Genomic DNA, 8027 nt, shown 5'->3' with positions numbered 1-8027 from the left:
CCTCCCCCTCCCTCCCTCCCTCCCTCCCTCTCTCTCTCTCTCTCTCTCTCTCTCTCTTTCCATCCCTCCCTCTCTCTGTAGTACATTTGTAGTTTAAATGAAGTTTAAATTCTAAGCACACATGACTGTGTACATCATCTCCTGAATATTTATAAAGCTAAGACTTCTGAAGACTCAGAGCTGCAAAGGTTCCCTAAGAAGCACTGGACACTTTGTCTAGTTCTGAGGATTTTATTAAAGACAAAAATCTTACATCCAACATTTCAAAAGAAAGCACAGAACCAGCACTTCTGTGTGGTAGGGATGGAGCTTTTATTTTTTATTTTATTTGCATTAACTGTTCACAACATAAGCATCCATTTTGACAAATTTGGCCTATGGCTGGAGGAGGAACAGGGAAGGGAAAGGCAGAAGTGCCCAGGAGGGCTCCAGGAGCTGGGCTGGGAGTTGGCTCTGGGAAGACAGCAGGATCAATGACCATGGGCCTCCGGGGAACCTCAGCCAGGCTGCCCTGAGTAAGTGTCTGCAGCTGAGATGGGAATGGGACTCCTGTGTCTCCCATGTCTGGGATCCTAGCACGAAGGGCAACCCCGGGGCTGTGCACTCCTGTTTTATGCTGTGCTCTGCATTTATGTGTGTTCTTTCTCACTTGGCACTTCCATACAGTAAGTCAAACTCCCCTGTTCCTTCAGGTTCAGTCTTGTGTTCTACAGCCATTCGCCACAAATGACACTTGGATTATGGTTGTGCATGGCAGTGATGCCATAGGGCTGTATTGGAGCTGAAATTTCCACTTATCTGCATTCAGATGTAGCCAGCATCACATCATAGCAAGAGACGTGACTGTCACGTGTTTGTTCTGATGCTAATGTGGCTAACTAACATATGAGGCACCAGGTGTAAGAAGCATGGTGCATACAGTGTGAGTGTGTGGTACCTGGTGGTGGTGGCAAACATGCTGACAGTGTTCACACATGCCTTGTGCCACCTCCCTTCTCCTTCCTCTGGAAGGCATTCTTATTATAACGGCGGCTGCTGTGAGACAGTGTGCCACGCCACACCCGCATTGCGAGTGGTCAGTTCCTGATCACATCAAGAAGCCAGATCCAGCAGCTGGCCTGTTCACATAGGACAACGTTATTGGTGATGCCGCTCTCAGATCTGTGTCATTAGGCAGTGTGTGACTGCATTTAAAGTAAGGTGTTGGAAAACGTGTGTGTGTGTGCGCGCACGCACATACGTGCTTGCCCACGTGTGCATGTGTGGAGGCTGAAATCAATGTCAGTGTCTTCCTTGAATGCCACTCACTTTAGGTTTTGAACAGGGTCTCTCTCTGAACCTGAAGCTAATCTGTTAGACCAGAATGATTGGCCAACAGACCTGGGGTCTTCCTGCCCACCCCGTCCCTATAGCCCCTCCCCACACTGCCTCCCTGGTGGGGGTGGGGTGACAGGCACACACTGCTGTGCTAGATCTCACCTGGGCGCTGGGGATCTGAACTCAGGTCCTCATGCTGGCACATCTCCTCTGTCCTGCTGTGTTGTGTTGAATAGCAAAAGCATTAGTAATTAGCATAAACGTTACCGGCAAAGCCAGTGATGAAACAGATCTGAGGGTTCACAGATTGGCACGCCAGACTGTTGACCAATCAGAAACTTGCTTTCCTTTGGGGTGCAAATCGTTTCATGATGCTAAAGTTGGCTGCTGAATTTTTCTCGTTTACTTAGTGATTACAGGTTTTAAGTACTGTATTTGGTTGCTGTGACTGCATCAAGACAGAAGTATTGTCTTCTCCAAGTTCACCCTCTTCTGTGCTTCCCAGCTGTTGTGTGAACTTTTCCTGAGTGGGGTATGAGAACAAATGTCTGCTCCACCCCAGGTGGGGCACCCACAACAAACCAGAGAAGCAATTCCACTCAAAGCTGGCTTGGAGAAACAGCGAGTTTAGAGTTGCTTAGAGGAGCACGGGCAACCTGTGATCCTTTACCCCACTGGTAAGAGTGCCCCCTCTCCAGGCAACCCTTAGCTACTTACATATCCTCAGAGAGAGGCAGAGCCTCCCCACCCCACCCCCATCCATGCTCTGCCTGGAGGACGGCGTTCCCCCACAAGGCACAAAGAACCCTGACATTTATTCAAGGCATCGTCACGACATTTCCACAGCTGGCTTGGTCTTAGCCATGATTATTGAATCACATCTGGATTCACATTGAATGATTTTACCCCTTAAGAACAGATTCTTGGCTTCATCTTCAAGCCTGGCCCCTTGCATCCCTTAGGCCTTTCTCTCGGGGATATTTGCTCTGGTGCTGGCTCCTCCTTACCGTATGGTCTTAGTGATTTTAGAACAGGGAAAAGGGAAGTCGAAGTTGTGCCCACCCAAAGAGCAGTATTTTAAGGGAGGAAGTTCTTGAAGCCTTAGGATTGCAAGTATCACTGAAGGTGTTGAGCGTCCCTCGTCTGCCTGTTCTGCTTCTCTTCACCTGCGCCAGGGGCTCCCACCCACTGCTGTGATTCTGTGAACACGGATGCCCACACTTCAATCAAGACCCAGTCGGTCAAGATCCCAAGGGTTCAGCCTGGCACGTGGAGCTGCTAAATGCTCCCCTGCTGCCTCTAATAGGCAGGTTTGGCTGAAGCCGATCAAAATGTCCTACTTGGGTGAATTCCTGCAGTCTTTTGGCACATATACAGTCCCAGAACAGACAGCACGAAGTGTGGAGGGCAGCTTTTAAATGGTGGTAACTGTAGTCTGAAAAGCCTGCGGCAGAACCTGAAGGAGCAACTCGAGTGGGAGGGGTTCAGAGTGTACACACTTGCCTTGTGAGCCTGTCACATGGGGGCAGTGACCACACCCATTACTGTAGGGGCCATTGTGCATGTCCACTGTATTGGCTGTGTGCTGTGTGGCCACTGTGCATGTCCACTGTATTGGCTGTGTGATTTGGGACCATTGTGCATGTCCACTGTATTGACTGTGTGACTTGGGACATTGTGCATGTCCACTGTATTGACTGTGTGATTTGGGGCCATTGTGCATGTCAGCTGTGTTGACCATGTGCTGTTGGCAATTATACGTGTCCACTGGGTTGACATTGTGCTGTGAGGCCATTGTGCATGTCACCTGTGTTGACTGTGTACTATGGGGTTGTTGTGCATGTTGACTGTGCTGTCCATGTGTGTTAGGGGAATTGGACATGTCCACTGTGGTGATCATGTGCACTGGGGTTGCTGTATATGTCCACTGTGCTGTACATTTCCTCTGTGCTGTGTGTGTCTACTGTTCCACTCTGCTGTGAGCGTCCACTGTGCTGTGCACGTCCACTGTGCTATACATGTCCACTGTGCTGTGAGCGTCCACTGTGCTGTGCACGTCCACTGTGCTGTACATGTCCACTGTGCTGTGCGTGTCCACTGTGCTGTGCGAGTCCACTGTGTTGTGCACGTCCACTGTGCTATGCACGTCCACTGTGCTGTGTGCGTCCACTGTGCTGTGCATGTCCACTGTGCTGTGCGTCCACTGTGCTGTGCGTGTCCACTGTGCTGTGTGTCCACTGTGCTGTGTGCGTCCACTGTGCTGTGCGTGTCCACTGTGTTGTGAGTGTCCACTGTGCTGTGCATGTCCACAATATTGCGTGTCTCCACTGTGTTGTGCGTGCCCACTGTATGGATCTATAGCCTTTTGATTTTCATCACTCTAGTTCTACCTGAAGTTCCCCAGCTCTGAAACTCCCTTTACCAGGAGAGGAGGCGCGCTCTTCCCAGGTCTCGTCCACCCTCAGTGGCAGTGAGGATAATGGGCACAGTGTCACCCAATTCTTCCTGGCCAAAGGCGTCACTCACCACTTCTCAGTTCTCATCTAGAGTCCAGAGGCTGGAGAATCTCTATGAGCCCCTCATCTGTGTCAGTGAGCTCCTTTCTCTTACGATGCGGTGCTGTCCCTTCTAGGAGCAGCCGGAAGGTCTACTAGCCAAGAGATCTCAGGTGCTTCCAGTCTGCCCTGTGGACACCTGCCTTCTGAGGCTGGCGCGTGTCAGCCAAAGCCTGGCTATATAGCACCTCAGAACCAAGGGACAGATGGCATGGAAGGCATAGGAACTCAGAGTTCTGCTAAATTCACCTATTTCCCTGCACTGTTGATTAAAAATGAATAAGCCGTAAGTGTGTGCCCAGCAGAGCCTCCACTTGAATTATTGAAGTAAATATTAATAGCGGCAGGAGGAAGCAAAGTGCAGACAGCCAATGCCTGTGCCAGTGACCGCACCTGTTTGGGCCTCAGTTTCCCCTGGTGTGTGTTATTAGGATGCAGTGAAGCAGAGCTGAGCTCAGGTATGGCCACATACAGACTACCTGCTAGGATTCATTGTTTCGACAGGACTGGAGGGCCCTCTGCTGAGAGCTCTGACAATGTGACCTTGGTCCTGATGACTGGGTAGCAGTTGTCATGATCTTACATTGTGCATATGTGTGTGCCTGTGAGTGTGCATGTACGTGTGTGCGCATGTGTGTGTGCCTTTGTGTGTGCGTGTGAGCACGTGTGTGTGCATGTGTATGCATGTACCTGTGTGTGTGTGTGTGTGTACTCTCTTCCCCCTAAGAAAGTAAACTCTTTGAGTAGAGGTATTGGACTAGACATGGAAAAGTACCCAGCAACTTAAAAACAAGGCACTTGCCGCTGAGCCTGAGTTCAGTCCTTGGAACCCACAGGATAGAAGAAGAGGGTCGACTCCTGAAAGTTGTCTCCTGACCTCCACATGTGCTCTGTGTACAAGTGGGTACACATACGTGTGCATGCACACGTGCGTGAGCACGCGCGCACACACACACACACAGAGAATAGTTTTCAAGTTTCTAATTTGTTAAACAAATGAATGATTATATTCTATATGTTGCTAACTTGAGGTGGTTCATGTTAAATTCATTGGAAACAAAATGTGCCTTTTAAAATCTACCCTAGTAACTTCAGTTTTTTAAAAAAAACTCGTATTGCTGTAAACTATCCTCTGCACTGAACCACTAGCCCTAAGAAATAGTCTTGGCACTCGACAAGTCTCAGATCTCTGCAGCTTGCAGAACCTCGATCCCACTAGCTGCGGCGAGAGTGGAGAGAGAGATTTCTGACCCTCAGTCCCCGAATCCTCATTTTCTAATGGCTCAGAAGTTGTGATTCTGCGAGGTTCTTTCTGACCTGGTCCAGAATCTCTGCAGCCCTCATTGGCTCAACTTGGAAGGAGTCCAGGATTGGAAGGATGCTCTCAATGGCTCCCCAAAGTAGCTGCTGACAGAACTCAAAAGCTCCACTCTGGCCTATTTATACACCCAGGTGTTGTGCTCATGGGTTTGGCAGAATCACACCACTGACTGGTCAGCACATCTCCCCAGTGACCTCGGGCACCTTTTCTCTCTGTTGCATACACCCGTGTCTGCTGAGTGGAGACTTACCCTGCCCCCACCTCATCCCTCTCTGGCTGAGGCCATTGATCTCTGTTGTCAGCGTGACTGCATTAAGAGATCTGGACTGAGGCATGCACCAGGTCCCTGGGCTTATTTCCAGCAATGACGGTGTTGTGGGGCAGTGACTGGGGGGAAGGACTTACCCTGGATGGGGGTAAAATCACACTTTCAATGGGTACGCAGCACAGGAGACAGGGCATTAAGTCTCCAAGGTCCTTTCTTTTCCCAGTGGCTTTCCACTGTCTTCCTGCCTGCATCTGGCTGCAGCTTCTTAGACCTTTCAAGGGGGACTCAATAGCTGCTCCTCTGCAGGGACTTCTAGGCCTGCATGGCACTTCTGAGGGATCCTACTCTGGGTTGGATCCTGGTCTCTGCCTCCCCAGCTTGAAGTTAGCCATTGCTGGATTACCAGACCCATTGTGTAAGCCAATCCAGAACCTTCCATTTTTAACAGATTCTTCTCTGGAGAGCTCTGCCTGACACAGTAGACTCCAAGGGCTAAGTTGATCTCCCCTCCTAATCCTTGTGTTGGATTCCAAATTCAGTGGAGACAGGGTCTCCACAGTGGTTAACTGTCAGATGAAGTCATCACCATGGGCCATAACAGTACGACCGGTGTCCTGGCAAGAGGGGCAAAGCCGGGCACAGACAGAAGGAAAAGCCAGAGGTTTCCACCAAAGACACACATGGGCCTGGGAGAAACTGACCCTGCTGATGTCTTGGTCTTGATCTTGTAGCCTCCAGAGAGCTAGCTGTTATTTGACTTTCTGGCCTGTGGTGCTGTGTTGATGAAGCTCTTTCAAATTTATAACTGCTTTCTAATCTACCAAGCTCCTTTCCAAGTGGTCTTCTAGGCACTAGGGAGAGTCCTTTGTTTGGTTTTGCTGTTCCCCCACCCACACACACCCATGTTCTATTCTGGGTTCTAAATGGTAACTTAGAAGTAACATACTACACGTGGAGTGGGCTCCACGTTTACAGGACACGGCTCATGTCACAGGTGGGAGAAATTCTCTAGCCTTAGCCTTCCCTGACAGTTGTCTCTCCTCTGGTATCTGGGAAAACACAGTTTTTACAGATACTCCCTAGAATACTCATAGATGCCCCCAGAGGGGTACCCTGCCTGCCGTCCTAGTGATTACAAACCCAGCCAAGCCGATGTCAACCTCACAGCTTCTGCCAGTCTTCCCATCTCCTTACATGTTCATGTGATCACATCATTGTGCTAACCAGATAATCCATAATATTCTCACTCCAGATCCATTATTCAAAACCTCTGATCAGATGAGTCAGCATTCACAGATTCTCTCTCTCTCTCTCTCTCTCTCTCTCTCTCTCTCTCTCTCTCTTGTTCTCACTTTCTCGTGTATGTATGCATGCGCGCGCATGTGTGTGTGTGTGTGTGTGTGTGTGTGTGTGTCAGGGACCTCAGAATCCTCACAGCTGGCTAAGCAGGATGAACTTTGATGCAAGCTGTTTATTCATATTTTAACAAAAAGCTTTCAGTCCCTGAAAAATCCCAGTTTGCTGTCTCCACATCAGAAACTGCAGTCATTTTCTTAGCTCTGTTTTCAGCAGGGGAGAGAGGAGCCCTGCATCAATGAGCACACAGAAACCCCGAGTGGGTACAGTTCTGTCCTGGCCGCCGCGGCGCAGCTGCTTAGCAGGCATCCTCTGCACAGGGAGAGTTCACTGCTGCAAGGACGAAGACTCAGCAGCAGGCTTTTGCTTTTAGGTCCCACTGCACATAATGCAGAGAAAGCACGGGGAGACATTAGGGGCAGAAGCTGTGGCCAAAGGAAGCTGTGAAGAACACTAACATTGGACTGGTGGGCGGCAGAGACTGCATTTTAATGGAATTTGTGAAAGAAGGACCCTTCATGCCGAGGAAATGGCTTACTTTCTAAGACCATTAGCTTGGGAAATAGAACCAAACTATTTCATTCACAGCTGTGGCTTTGTGCACAGGTATATACAGCAGGAGTGTGTGTGCGTGTGTGTGCACACATGCGTGCGTGTGAATGTGTGCAAGAGGCAATTATTTTTTCTTGTGTCCTAATGAACTTTGTTCATTAAGGTGATGTCCTAAGAGCTCCTCTAAAGCAGAACACCTGACAGCTGGTGCTGGCACATCACACAGGTAAGGCTGTGAGCTATAGGGCTCTGGATAGCTCATCCGGTAATGGTTGAAGCCTGGTACCCATCTGGTAGAAGGAGAGAGCTGAACCCAGCTGTCCTCTGACCTCCACAGGTACACACACACACACACACACACACACAGCACACAAACACGCATGCTTGCTCACACACACCATGAAGTAAATAATTTTTAAAATGAAATAAGACAATAGGTTGTGCAAACTCACCAGCCTAGTCAAGCATTCTATGTGAACTTATTTTCTCATCCTGAACCCTCCTCCTTCATCCCGATCCCTCTTCTCCTTCATCCTGATCCCTCTTCTCCTTCATCCTGATCCCTTCTCCCTCATCCTGATCCCTTCTCCTTCATCCTGATCCCTCTTCTCCTTCATCCTGGTCCCTTCTCCTTCATCCTGATCCCTTCTCCTTCATC

This window comes from Microtus ochrogaster, assembly GCF_000317375.1.
Source record: "Microtus ochrogaster isolate Prairie Vole_2 chromosome 14 unlocalized genomic scaffold, MicOch1.0 chr14_random_2, whole genome shotgun sequence".
Classification (NCBI taxonomy): domain Eukaryota; kingdom Metazoa; phylum Chordata; class Mammalia; order Rodentia; family Cricetidae; genus Microtus; species Microtus ochrogaster.
Note: the sequence above shows the minus strand (reverse complement) of the source record.